Below are 14,668 nucleotides of genomic sequence, written 5' to 3' on the forward strand. Positions count from 1 at the left end.
AGTCCTTAATATAGATGAAGGGTGGCCGCACTGTCCCTCTACCACATCAACGTGCTGGGTGAATTAGGGAGAGTTAACCTCTCTCAGATCGGGTTTAGGCCCAATCTGGTCGTAATCCGTAGCGACTCCCAGGGCGGCGAAGCGATCCAAGAGCTCGTTTATGGAGGAGAGCTCCATTGGATCTAACTGCTCGGCGAGTTCCGAGCTGACATGGAGATTGTTTTCGATGGCTCGAGAGGTCATCGTCGGCGCAGAAGCCGAACAGGCGGTCATAAGAAAACCACCTAGCCGGAGGGTTTGGCTGACAACCAAAGCTCCCTTAGCAACGGTGCCATCTTTAAAGACGGGGCGAGGCATCCTTCCTGATGGCGACGACACAGAGGAACTCTCAATGAAAGCACCAATGTCGGTGTCAAAACCGGCGGATCTCGGGTAGGGGGTCCCGAACTGTGCGTCTAGGCCGGATGGTAATAGGAGGCAAGGGACACGAAGTTTTACCCAGGTTCGGGCCCTCTCGATGGAGGTAAAACCCTACGTCCTGCTTGATTAATATTGATGATATGGGTAGTACAAGAGTAGATCTACCACGAGATCGGAGAGGCTAAACCCTAGAAGCTAGCCTATGGTATGATTGTTGTTGTGTATGTTGTCCTACGGACTAAAACCCTCCGGTTTATATAGACACCGGAGAGGGCTAGGGTTACACAAAGTCGGTTACAATGGTAGGAGATCTACATATCCGTATCACCAAGCTTGCCTTCCATGCCAAGGAAAGTCCCTCCCGTACATGGGATGGAGTCTTCAATCTTGTATCTTCATAGTCCAGGAGTCCGGCCAAAGGTATAGTCCGGCCATCTGGACACCCCCTAATCCAGGACTCCCTCAGTGACTATAGACTTGCAAGATAGGATCAAGAACTCTCATATATTGATGAAAACATAATAGGTTCGGATCTGAAATCATGGCACTCGGGCCCTAGTGACAAGCATTAAGCATAGCAAAGTCATAGCAACATCAATCTCGGAACATAGTGGATGCTAGTGTGATGGCCTGGCTTATTAGGGATGATAGACTACTCATATCAATAAGGAATTCTGTAACACCCTCGATGCGACTATAGCTCCCACGTGTCGAGGCACGACTTAGAGACATAATCGCATTGAAGGCATATGTCGCAAGTGAGGTAATCTTCACACAACCCATGTAATACATAAGGGAAAGAGGTACATAGTTGGCTTACAATCGCCACTTCACACAATTACATGATTAAACATTACATCAATCAAATACACTCATGGTCCGACTACGGAACCAAAATAAAAGAAGAACCCCAAATGCGACAAAGGTCCCCGATCGACCCCAACTGGGCTCCACTACTGATCGACTGAAACGAAACAACACAAAAGGACAAGATCTTCATCGAGCTCCTCCTGAGCCTAGTTGCGTCATCTGCACGGACTCATCGGCACCTGCAAGCTGGTTTTGGAAGTATCTGTGAGCCACGGGGACTCAGCAATCTCGCACCCTCGCGATCAAGACTATTTAAGCTTATGGGTAAGGTAAAGGTATGAGGTGGAGTTGCAGCAAGCGACTAGCATATATGGTGGCTAACATGCGCAAATGAGAGCGAGAAGAGAAGGCAAAGCACGGTCGATAAAACTATGATCAAGAAGTGATCCGATAGCAACCTACGTCAAGCATAACTCCAACAACCGTGTTCACTTCCCGGACACCGCCGGAAAGAGACCATCACGGTTACACACGCGGTTGATTCATTTTAATTAAGGTCAAGTTCAGGTTTTCTACAACCGGACGTTAACAAATTCCCATCTGCCCATAACCGCGGGCACGGCTTTCGAAAGTTCAAATCCCTGCAGGGGTGTCCCAACTTAGCCCATCACAAGCTCTCACGGTCAACGAAGGAATAGACCTCCACCCGAGACATTCCGATCAGACTCGGTATCCCGGTACAACAAGACATTTCGACAGGGTAAAACTAAACCAGCAACACCGCCCGATGCGCCGACATCCTGATGGGAGCTGCACATATCTCGTTCTCAGGGCAACACCGGATAGGTCAAGCTACGAGTAAAACCAGCCCTCAAGTTTCCCCGAGGTGGCCCCGCAGGCTGCCCATTTCGGACCAACTTAGACAAGCACTGGCCCGGGGGGGTTAAAATAAAGATGACCCTCGAGAGAGCGACTCCCAAGGGAAAAGTAGATGGTGGTGAGGCAAATGGTAAAACCAAGGTTGGGCATTGCTGGAGGAGCTTTACTTAAGGCGAACTGTCAAGGGGTTCCCATAATAGCCCAACCGCGTAAGGGACGCAAAATCCGGGAACATAACACCGATATGACGGAAACTAGGGCGGCAAGAGTGGAACAAAACACCAGGCATAAGGCCGAGCCTTCCACCCTTTACCAAGTATATAGATGCATTAATTAAATAAGATACATCGTGATATCCCAACAGGAAAATAAATATTCCAACAAGGAACAACATCTCCATGTTCCAACAAGGAACAAACTTCAATCTTCACCTGCAACTAACAACGCTATAAGAGGGGCTGAGCAAAGCGGTAACATAGCCAAACAACGGTTTGCTAGGACATGGTGGGTTAGAGGTTTGACATGGCAATTTGGGAGGCTGACAAGCAAAAGGTAGGCATCGTAGCATTGGCATAGCAAAAGAGAGAGCAAACTAGCATAGCAAAGATAGTAGTGATTTCGAGGGTATGATCATCTTGCCTGAAATCCCGCAAGGAAGAAGAACGAGTCCATGAAGAAGACAAACGGACGTAGTCGAACGGTTCCTCACAAACTCGACGTTACCGGAACCAACCCGAAGAAGCAATCACCGGAAAAGAAGCACACAACATAGTAAACAACCATCACATAGACATGGCATGATGTGCAAACAAGTATGATGCATGTCCGGTTTAAAGATACATGGCATGGCAAAGTGCACAAGCAATCCTACAAATTAAGTGGAGCTCAATATGCAACGAGTTGCATATTGACGAAACACCACGATAAGTTATTTAGTTTGATCCCGTTTATGTACCCAACAATATTAAATGTTGTTAAGCATGGCAAGAGGGGAAGCATGATGAAACTATCTAATCTAGGCAAGTTTCAATGAGGCCGGAAGCAACGAACAACAATTCCGGTAAATCCTCATATGCATATTTTAGGTTAGGTACTGTTCTTCCCTAAACCAGATTTTAGAGTTATTAAACATGCAAGATGATGCCACCATGTTAAACTAGGCATTTTTCTACCCCATTTACATATAAAGATTATTAAAATCGGAGCTACGGTTATTTAGTTATGAATTAAATCATTTTAACATGGCATAGGAGCAAATTAATGCAAACAGCATTTTTAACATTTTAAACATGGATGAAAGTTGGATATTATTAATCTACACAAAATTCTGAGCAAGTTTTATATATAACTTATTTTAATCCGATGCACGGTTTGTGAGATATTAAATGCATGAACTAGGGGGACTATACTGCAAAACTACCAATGCACTGGATAATGAACAAATTCGCAGGACCCGAAGAAAAATACATATCGGGCTGAAACTGGAACAGGGCAGGCGCTGGGGCGGCTCACCCATGGGCCTGGCCCGGTCGGAGGGAGAGGCAGGCCAGCTGGGCTGGCGCGGTGCGGAGGAGGTGGCCCGGCTGGGCCTGGCGCTGCGGCCCACGCGGCTGGCGAAGGGAGCTGGGGAGGAGGCGAGCGAGGCCGGCGCTGGAGATGGGCCCGGGAGCGCGGCCCGAAATGAAGAGGAAGGAGGCCGGCGAGCTGGGCCAGACTCGGGCATGGCCCACGTGGAGGCGCGGCGCGGTCAACGCAGATGGATCGGGCTCCTCCCGATCTGGCGCAGGGAGCGATGACTCCGGTGAAGCCGTGGACGGCGGCGCGGTTCCGGCGGAGATGTGCTCCGGCGAGGGGAGGCCGGCCGTGAGCAGGAAGGGGCGGATCCCGGCGCGTGATGACCGGATCTGGCGACAGCGGCGCCGGACGGGGCTCCAATTCGCAGGGCGGCGTGCTCCGGCGAAGGTTGCAGGCGAGGTCGCCGGCGGAGAGACGCTAGGCGGCGGAGGCGCGGATCGAGGGGCTCCTCCCCTCGACCGGCTACGGGAGCGAGGAGGCGCGGGGTGCCTGCGGGCGGCGGCAGAGATCCGGGCTCGCACGGGCCCCGGATGGGCTCCGCGGGCCGGCGGCGAAGTGGGGCGACGCGGAAGCCGGCTGGGACAGGTGGCGGCCGCGGGTTGGAGGAGAGCGGCGGCGGGGCTGAGGTGGCGCGCTCCGATTGGCTGGAGTGAGGTGGCGCGCGGGGGCGGACATGCCTGGTTCAACGCGGACGCGTCCGGTGGCGCGGGGAGGAGTGGATCTAGGGTTTAGACTGCAAAATGATCCGAAATTTCAGAGAGGGGTGCTCTTTTATAGGTAGAGGGAGCTAGGAAGCTCCAAATGAGGTGCGGCTTTCGGCCACGCGATCGTGATCGAACGACCGAGATGATGGAGCAGAGTTAGGTGGGTTTTGGGTCAAAAAGGAAGGGTGTTGGGCTGCAACACACACGAGGCCTTCTCGGTCCCTCGGTTAACCGTTGGAGTATCAAACGAAGTCCAAATGGTACGAAAACTTGACAGGCGGTCTACCGGTAGTAAACCAAGGCCGCTTGGCAACACTCGGTCCAATCCGGAAATGTTTAATCCCCACACACGAAAGAAAGGTAGAAATGACCACTGGAGGAGAACGGAACGCCGGATTGCAAAACGGACAACGGGGAAAATGCTCGGATGCATGAGACGAACATGTATGCAAATGAAATGCGCATGATGACATGATATGCAATGCATGACACGCAAGCAATGACAAGGCAACAACAGCGAATAACTGGACGACACCTGGCACATCGGTCTCGGGGCGTTACAAATTCCTTCTTTTACGGTAGCCCATTCGGACAGAACTCCAAAGTTAAGCGTGCTCAGCTTGGAGTCGTGTCAGGATGGGTGACCGACCAGGAAGTTGCCCTCGGGTGCGCATGAGTGAGGACAAAGTGCGCAGAAAAGACTAGTATTGATCTGTGGGGACAGTCTAGATCCCACCAGGAGTAACGACCACCGGCGGGTGTGTCCAGGGCGTTACAACTAGGGATCAAACCATAACAAAACTAACTCGATTACATGATAAATCTCATCCAACCCATCACCGTCCAGCAAGCCTACGATGGAATTACTCACGCATGGCGGTGAGCATCATGAAATTGGTGTTGGAGGATGGATGATGATGACGATGGCGACAGATTCCCCTCTCCGGAGCCCCGAACGGACTCCAGATCAGCCCTCCCGAGAGGTTTTAGGGATTGGCGGCGGCTTCGTATCGTAAAATGCGATGAATCCTTCTCCTTTATTTTTTTTCTCCCCGAGAGCAAATATATAGAGTTGGAGTTGAGGTCGGAGGAGCTCCAAGGGGCCCACGAGGTAGGGGGCGCGCCCAGGGGGCAGGCGCGCCCCCACCCCCGTGGCTAGGGTGTGGCCCCCCTGGTCTTCATCTTTTGCAAGGATTTTTATTATTTCCAAAAAGACGTTCCGTGAAGTTTTAGGTCATTCTGAGAACTTTTGTTTCTACACATAAATAACACCATGGCAATTCTGCTGAAAACAGTGTCAGTCTGGGTTAGTTCCATTCAAATCATGCAAGTTAGAGTCCAAAACAAGGGAAAAGTGTTTGGAAAAGTAGATACGACGGAGACGTATCAATGATACTGATGCAGGAGATGCCATAGAGCTCAAGTGGGAGTTCGACGAAGACCTTGGCCGTTACTATCTTTCCTTTCTGGATGATCAGTAGTGGTGCCGAGTAGGGACGATCGGCACTTAGCATGGGTGGTTGTCTTATTTTCATTTTGATCCGTCCGTAGTAGGACCTTGTGTGTACTCTGATTGATGTATGAATAATTTGATCATCGTGTGACGTGGCGATTGTAAGCCAACTATTTATTCCCTTGACGTGGCGAATGTGTGAAGATTACCCTTCTTGCGATCATACCAAAATGCGGTTATGCCTCTAAGTCGTGCCTTGACACGTAGGAGATATAGCCGCATCTTGGGCATTACAAGTTGGTAATCAGAGCCATCCTGACTTAGGAGCCCATGCTTGATCGAACCGCTGATGTTGTTGAGTCTAGGGCAAAATTGTCTTGAGTCCTAGGATTATATATATATATATATATATATATATATATATATATATATATATCGGAGAGTAGGATTCTTTTTATTCATCAGCCCCCTTCGCCGCTCTGGTGAGGACTCCTGACATAGATATTTTGACTTTCCTCTCCTCATTTTAACTAAAAAAAATAGGATCGCGCGGGTATCTTGGGATCGTTCCGATATTGTTGTGACGAGAACATTGTTCTTGGTGCCTCCTGATATTTATGGGTTGTGGCAGTGTCCTGGGGAGTTGAGCTCCGAGGTATTGTCGTCACAATTTTATCATTGCAGTTCCAGTATACCTGAGCTCGCCGACATCGAAAATCTCTTTTATGCAGTTAGTGGTGAGATAACCTCGACGCCACCCAGTACTGGGGAGGGAGTTCGGCAGTATTGCCACAACTAGTATATGGGATGCTTTTCGAAGGTCGAGGTACACGATTTCCGGAGTTTTCTTGGTTATGTGTTGATGGATGGCTACAGTTGGAGCATAGGGCTTGTTAGTTGTGTGATATATATATATATATATATATATTGCCTCCTTGTATCACAAAAACCAGATTGCGTAACCAGAAAGTTTAGGGAGTTAATTGGTGGGAATTCAGGTAGCTCTTACTTATTCTTCCGGCAGATAATTGGTATGGGATTGGGGGATCCTTACCATTTATTTGTTCCAGTCGTACCTTGTTTTTTCATTCATCAACCTTTGTCTAAGTGGCTTCTCACCTTAATGATCGTGTAATGTTAACTTTGGAATGCATTCGTTCAATCTTTGTTCCAATATTTATTGTGAAGACTTCTTTGCACATATCTATCCTTTGATTCAGCTTGTCTTCCATAGTTCTAACGGATGTCACCTTCTTCAGGATGGCTCCCCCAACGCGTCTGAATCCGCAATGTACGGATGGAGAGCGGTCCAACCCTCCGCCTCTTCCTCCGCCTCCGGAGGCATGGCAAGCTGTGATGGCGGCCAACAATGCCAATACCCAGATGCTTTTGCAGCTCTTGCAAGAGCGCAACCAAGGCAAAGGAAACCAAGGAAATGAAGGTCAAGGGCAATTCAACAATCAGACTCAGTTTGCTACCCTCAACCAGTTTCTTGCAAATCAGCCAAAATGTGTTAAACTGTTGTCATTTCCATTTAGGCCATGCTATTTTAGACTTGTTCTAGTGAGTTCTAGCAGTAGCTCAGTGTTCAAGATTTGTAGAGCTTCACCTATACTTCACCTCAAGGTGTTTTGTTTTTATGTTGGAGTGTTGTAGCATATTTTCTTGATGCATCTTATGTGCTATGTTGGTGTTAAGCGCAATTTTGCAGTGTTCTTGTTTTGCTCGTCATTTGCAAACCGTGCATCCGTTTCCGGTGAACTTCAGATCGATTTTGACCGAAATCTCTCAATCCATCCAGTGGCATGCTTGGTTTTCCAAGTTGGTGCCACATTCATCTTTTCCCTTCTGGAGTATCCATATACATTGCACGTGATATCTTGTATCCCATGTCATGTCTTGCATCATGTTTCTTGTGCATTGCATCGTGATTGATTGTTGTTCCGTTGCTTGTGTTCTTGCTTTGGGTATAGCCGGCAGACAAGTTCGTGAACGAGGATCCTGTCGAGTACATTTACGAGGAGCAAGCTTTCGACAACCCTAAGAACTTTGTAGGCAAGATGATCATTACCCTCGATATCACTTCTATCTTTGCTTGCTAGTTGTTTGTTCTATCGCTATGTCGCGCTACCTACCACTTGTTTATCAAGCCTCCCATATTGACATGTCAAGCCTCTAATCCACCTGCCTAGGAAAGCGTTGTTTGGCTATGTTACTGCTTTTGCTCCGCCCCTCTTAGAGCGTTGCTAGTTGCAGGTGCAGTGCAGGTTGTTCCATGTTGGAACATGGATATGTTGGGATATCACAATATCTCTTATATTTAATTAATGCATCTATATACTTGGTAAAGGGTGGAATGCTTGGCCTTTTTCTCGGTGTTTCGTTCCACTCTTGCCGCCTTAGTTTTCCATCATACGGTGTTATGTTCCTTGAACATGCGTCCCTAACACAGTGATGGTTTATGGGGCCCTCTTGACGGTTCGCTTTGAATAAAACTCTTCCAGCAAGGCCCAACATTGGTTTTACCATTTGCCTAATAACAACTAAAATTTTGCACAGGGAGTAATTAACCGAGGATTCTTAATCAACAACCCGAGCAAATGCTCCTCAAGAGTGTTGGTCCAAACTAGAGCCCCTTGCAGCGTGTAACACCCCAAAAATTTAACCATGATTTATTAATTAAAAAATTTCCATGGTAAATTAAATTTTTGTTTTCTAGATTTTCTTTTAATTCAGAACCACTCTTTTCTCCTAAATTGTGGAGTTTTCACCCCAAGTGGAAACCTTTCAAAATATTGTTGGACTTGTATATCTTCCCAAGAGCACTTCTTCTATCAGTGGAATTATTTCTACAATTATTTTTCCTGAGCTACAACCCTTTGCACTACAACCCTTTGCACTACAACCCTTTCAAATACTGCTTTAAAATCCCGACCAAAATTTGGGGATGTCATGTGATGTTCCCACATCACTTTTATGCGAAAACCTCTTTTAGTCATTTGGAAATTTTGAGCCCTACCTCAAGTTTTCAAATCTGGATCAGTTTGTGGTTTGCACTGCAACCTATTTAAATATTTCTTTAGAAATTCCACCAAAGTTGGGAGATGTTAGTATGAGTATATAATTCAACTTTATGCAAAAACCCATTGGAGTTCTTTGAAAAATTTGAGCAAATCATCCTCTTTTGCTCTCTGGCCCAGTTTGGTATTTTCTACTGCAACCCTATTTTGTTTTGCTCTAGTGCCCATGAGATTTTTCCTACTTATAGACCACTCTACCAAACCCTTAAGTCCAGGAGATTGGACCCATTGGAGTATTTTTGGTCCATGCAATAATGCCCTTTACTTTCTGTCCAGATTTGGTTTTCTCAAAAAACTTGCACTAGGGAGTATTTGTTATTGTCAAACTAACCTTGTCACCCTCTTTATCATCTAAAGAGACTCTGATCTGGAGTTTTTGGCCACCCCAAGATATGCCTAGATGACCATAGAATTCTGTCGAACACCTTGAGTTTATGAACAGAATTGGCATGAAACCTAGTTTGCATTTTGAACCTGCTTGCTTTGCCTAAACAGCATGTCTCATGGCTCTAACTTAGTCTATAGCCCCACCCTGCTAAACCTCATGAGGATTAGAGCCCCCTGGCAGGCATTGGCATTTGCCGAGCACCTCGCGTGCGTGCTCTAGGCGCGGCCAGAGCGCGCGTTTTGCACGTGCGTGCACCCGAGTCGCTGCGTCTGGCCCCTGGCCTTTGCTCACCCCCAAAGCCACGCCCTGCCCTCGCCCGCTCTCCAGAACACTCCAAGCCACCCTGACGCCCTATAGCACCGCCGTCAGAGCTCCCTTGGCGGCACGCCAGCCTCCATAGCAGGCTCCTGCCATGGACGGCGCCGCCCGAGCCACAACCACACGCCAGCTCGCCCCTGAACAGCTCGAGCTCATCCAGTCGCTCCTCCAAGCCACCCCCTGCATCGCCACGTCGTCTACGGCCACAGTAGCAGCTCACCGTCTATCTTATCCCCGGCCGCCGTGGAACCGACCTCGACCGCCTATAAAAGGAGCCCCCGAGCCCGTCCAGACCTTCAGGCGACCTCAGGCCATCCCTCTAGAGCCCCCACAGCCAGCAATCGACGGAGGGAGGCCTTCTTCCCCATCTCCGGCCAGTTCGGCCGCCGCCACACTCCGGTGCCGTGCATCGCGAGCAGAGCCTCCCCCGTCCATCTAGTGCTCCCATCCTCCTCCCCTCGACCGTGCGGAGCCACCCCACCTCTCAAACACGATCGGGAGCCACCGTAGCCCGAGATCCCAATCCACCATAGGCCACTGTCCGTCGCAGAGCTCGCCGCCGGTGACCCCCTCTATCCCCACGACCCTCTCGACCACTAGGAGGACCGCCCTGGACTAGCGGACCCATCCCTGCCCTCGAAATCCCGCGGGGAGCCGCCGTTCGTTGATGGCGATCGCCGGAGCCCCGCCTCCGCTTGGACAGAGGAGGAAGGAGGCGCGGGCGACTGGTTTAACCTGACCAATGGGCCCGATGGACCCACTGTCAGTGACCCAGCCCCGCCGAAGCGTGTTTTAAGTGGAAGCGCATTCCACCAAATACGCTTTCGCTAGAAGAAAACGTAAGTGCTGTCGAACCGTTTTCTTTTTTCTGATTTTTATTAAAAACATATTTTGAGTAAACTTTTACTAGTTGTAACTTTTTAAATACAAGTCCAATTGATTTGATTCTTTTTCTATTGTTTCTCAAATTTTGTATAGTTTATTTTCATATTTATTTGAAAAAAAATTCAAACAACTTTTTTCTACTATTTTGAAACTATGTGTTAATTTGAATTTTTCTTAAATAGGATTTTCGAGAGGGAGGAACTTTCAAAAAATGCACCCCCACTTGCATACTCATGAAGGCAAGCATTTTGAACCCTGGCATAATATTGTTGTGTGTTGTTTGATACTGTTACAACACCACATTGACTCAGAGTATTCGTTATTTTATGTGGTGATATGATCATACTCATGAGTGCATATTGATGATTCCGTGCTGTTGGAATTTGATATGTTTGTGATAGTAATCACCCTCGTATGCCTTTCATGCCTACCGGAAGGAATCCGGGAAAGCCTCTATCTTGGGTAGACACGAGCTTGTCTCTAGTTCTTTGTCGAGACGGTTGTGTCCGGTAAGGCATGGTGAGGTATGATGATTGGTGATTCTGTCTGATTGGTGTGAAATATATTTCTTATGCTAATCATGTAGGGAATGCTTTAACTTCCTGAGTCGACCATAGATCGAGTCTTGTTCCAGTAACCCCCATACTTGCTTCGTACTACCACTTGTCCCTGCCATAAGTAGGGTACGGTTTAGTAGGTTGTCAACCCCTTCCTAGCACACACCGTATAGAGAGGCCATGGTGGAAGATATCGGCTGCATCCGGTAGGCATGCCACCTGGTCCGGGGGCATGGGTGTTTCCGGTTGGAGCCGAGGGGGTAGTTCCCCTAGTTTGCGTGCGTTATAAATTTTGTGATCCCATGCTAATCGAGGTTGTAGCCTCCCCACTTATATTTTCACTTAACGGGTGTCGTGGGTGATTCCAGACACTGGTAAGTTAGGCTGGTGTGTGCGGTCAGGTGTGTTTTCAACTAAAAGACCATAGACGGAATTAGTCCAGATGGACTAAAGGAATCCGTTACTCATGGGTAAAGAGTACACTCTCTGCAGAGATTATACCTATTCGAATAGCCGTGTCCATGGTTAAGGACTACAGTCTGGGATGGGTCAAGTGTCGGTCTTAGTGTCGATCTTTGAAGGAAAAACTGATGATCCAGAACATAGATCATGATTTGTGACTTATGATGATTATGATTACTATTATTATGGACTAACCATTTACATTATTTGAATTATTGAGTATCCCTGGGACGGTTCTACCTCCTAGATATTCACTGTGACTACTCTCATATAAGCCCTTTATGTGGTGTCGGGGGACTCCTGACTATGGCATGCTTGTTATTCATTTACTTTATAAGCCCTTTATGTGGTGTCGCTGAGACGCCCGACTATGGCATGCTTGTTACTTACTTACTCTATAAGCCCTTTGTGTGGTGTCGCACAGACGCCCGACTGTGGCATGTTTGCTACTTATGTCCTTTATGAGCCCTTTATGTGGCGTCGCTCAGACGCCCGACTGAGGCATGCCTTATATTATTATCCTTTCAAGGCGTCGCTTCAGACACCCGATCGGTGCATTCTATTTCTAATCCCTTATTGCATATTCATGTTGTATATGAATAACCTGCTTGCGTGCATCATGGATTCTTATTTTGAGACTGACGTTGTGATCATGAAATATTTCAGAGCATGACTATCAATTGTTATATTATACCTGTGTTCATAATGTTTGCGAGTACATTCAAAGTACTCACTGGCTTGTCCCTGGATATTGTCTTGGCCAGATTCCTTGCATGGAGAGGAGCGTTGCGATGACAGCCCCCGAACCTATGCAATGGTGATAGCAGCCTTGCGAAGATAGGATTATCCAGGTCAGCTGTTCCTGTGGGAAATGGAGTCCCATAGACGCTGATGAACCACAAACCGCTTCCGCCATCAACCACTAGAAACCATTTGTTGTACTCATAGGCCAGAATGGTCTTGTACTACACATTTTGTATTTTGCTTGGAGTTTCTATATCAAGTTGGTGTCTCATTAGCTAACAGTAAATCCTGGGGCTGGTGAGCACAAGGGCCATTTTCTGGGAAATTAATACCCTGAAAATCCGGTCTTAACACAGCGTCGCCACGGGGAAACTCAAGGATTGGTTTTAGTTGTACGGATTTCTCATCCGAACATTGCCTGAGACGAGATACGCGTGGCTACTATCGGGTTGTCAGCATGTCGGGAGGTCTTGCTAGACTTGTTTTACCATTGTCAAAATGTGTTGTGCACCAGGATTCCGAGTCTGATCGGAGGGTCCTGCGATGGAGGATTGTCTCTGCGGATCGTGGGTTTGTCATGGGCTAAGTTGGGACACGCCTACATGGTTTAAACTTTTGAGAGCCGTGCCCGCGGTTATGTGGCAGATCGGCATTTGTTAATATCCGGTTGTAGTGAACTCGACACTTAACTTAATTAAAATACAGCAGCCGCATGTGTAACCGTGATGGTCTCTTTTCGACGAGGTTCAGGAAGAGAACACGGTGGGGTTATGTTTGAACATAAGTAGTTCAGGATTAGTTCTTGATCAGTTCTAGCTCTGCATCTGTTGCGTAGTTTCTCATCTTACTCTTGTACTCATATGTTAGCCACCATATTTGCTTAGTGCTTGCTGCAACTCCACCATATAACCGCATCCTACCTTTAAGCTTAAATAGTCTTGAACTCGCTCGTTTTGAGATTCTTGAGTCCTCGTGGCTCACAGATACTACAAACACAGTTGCAGGTGCCGATGATACCGACGCAGGAGATGCATAGAGCTCAAGTGGGAGTTCGACGAAGACCTTGGCCGTTACTATGTTTCCTTTCTGGATGATCAGTAGTGGTGCCGAGTAGGGACAATCTGGACTTAGCATGGGTGGTTGTCTTCTTTTCATTTGGATCCGTCCGTAGTCGGACCTTGTGTGTACTCTGATTGATGTATGAATAATTTGATCATCGTGTGATGTGGCGATTATAAGCCAACTATTTACTCCCTTGTTCATTTACATGGGAATGTGTGAAGACGACCCTTCTTGCGATCATACCAAAATGCGGTTATGCCTCTAAGTCATACCTTGACACATAAGAGATATAGCCGCATCTTGGGAATTACAAGTTGGTAATCCGAGCTATCCCGACTTAGGAGCACCCTGCTTCATCGAACTGCTGATGTTGTTGAGTCTAGAGCAAAACTGTCCTGAGTCTTAGGATTATATATATCGGAGAGTAGGATTCTTTTTACTCCACATCCCCCTTCACCGCTCTAGTGAGGAATCCTGACATAGATGTTTTGACTTTCCTCTCCTCATTTTCACTAAAAAAATTAGGATGGCATGGGTATCTTGGGATCATTCCGATATTGTTGTGATGAGAACATTGTTCTTGGTGCCTCCTGACATTTAGGGGTTGTGGCAGTGTCTCGGGGAGTTGAGCTGTGAGGTGTTGTAGTCACAATTTTATCGTTGCAGTTCCGGTATACCTGAGCTCGTCGACATCGAAAATCTCTTTTATGTAGTTAGTGGTGAGATAACCTCGATGCCACCCAGTACTGGGGAGGGAGTTCGGCAGTATTGCCACAGCTAGTATAACAGATGCTTTTCGAAGGTCGAGGTACACGATTTCTGGAATTTTCTTGGTTATGTGTTGGCCGGATGTGGGGTTCCAGCAAACCCTTAAGGTTCGAACACTGGGTGCGCGCAAAGTCTTTACCTCCCACCGATCTACGCCCTAGCTCGCTAAGATCTCACGGACGAACTCGACGAACTCGCAACATAGAAAGACACAAGATTTATACTGTTTCTAGCCACTGTTGTGGTGTAATACCCTACTCCAGTGTAGTGGTGGTGGATTGCCTCTTGGGCTGATGATGAGCAATACAAGGGGAAGAACAGCCTCTTGAGGTTGAGGTGTTCTTGTGCTTGGCTAACTTGTGTGGTTCTGGATGGTCTAAAAAATGGTCCTCCCCTGCCTATGGTGGTGGCTAGTCCTACTTATAGAGGCCCTGGTCCTCTTTCCAAATATTGAGCGGGAAGGGAGCCAACAATGGCGGGCAAATTTGAAGGGGGACAGCTAGTAGAAGCTATCCTGACAAAGGCGGTCTCCGCCTGCGAAAGGCTCTGGTGGTGACGCCGTC

This window comes from Triticum urartu, chromosome 3, assembly GCF_003073215.2.
Source record: "Triticum urartu cultivar G1812 chromosome 3, Tu2.1, whole genome shotgun sequence".
NCBI lineage: Eukaryota > Viridiplantae > Streptophyta > Magnoliopsida > Poales > Poaceae > Triticum > Triticum urartu.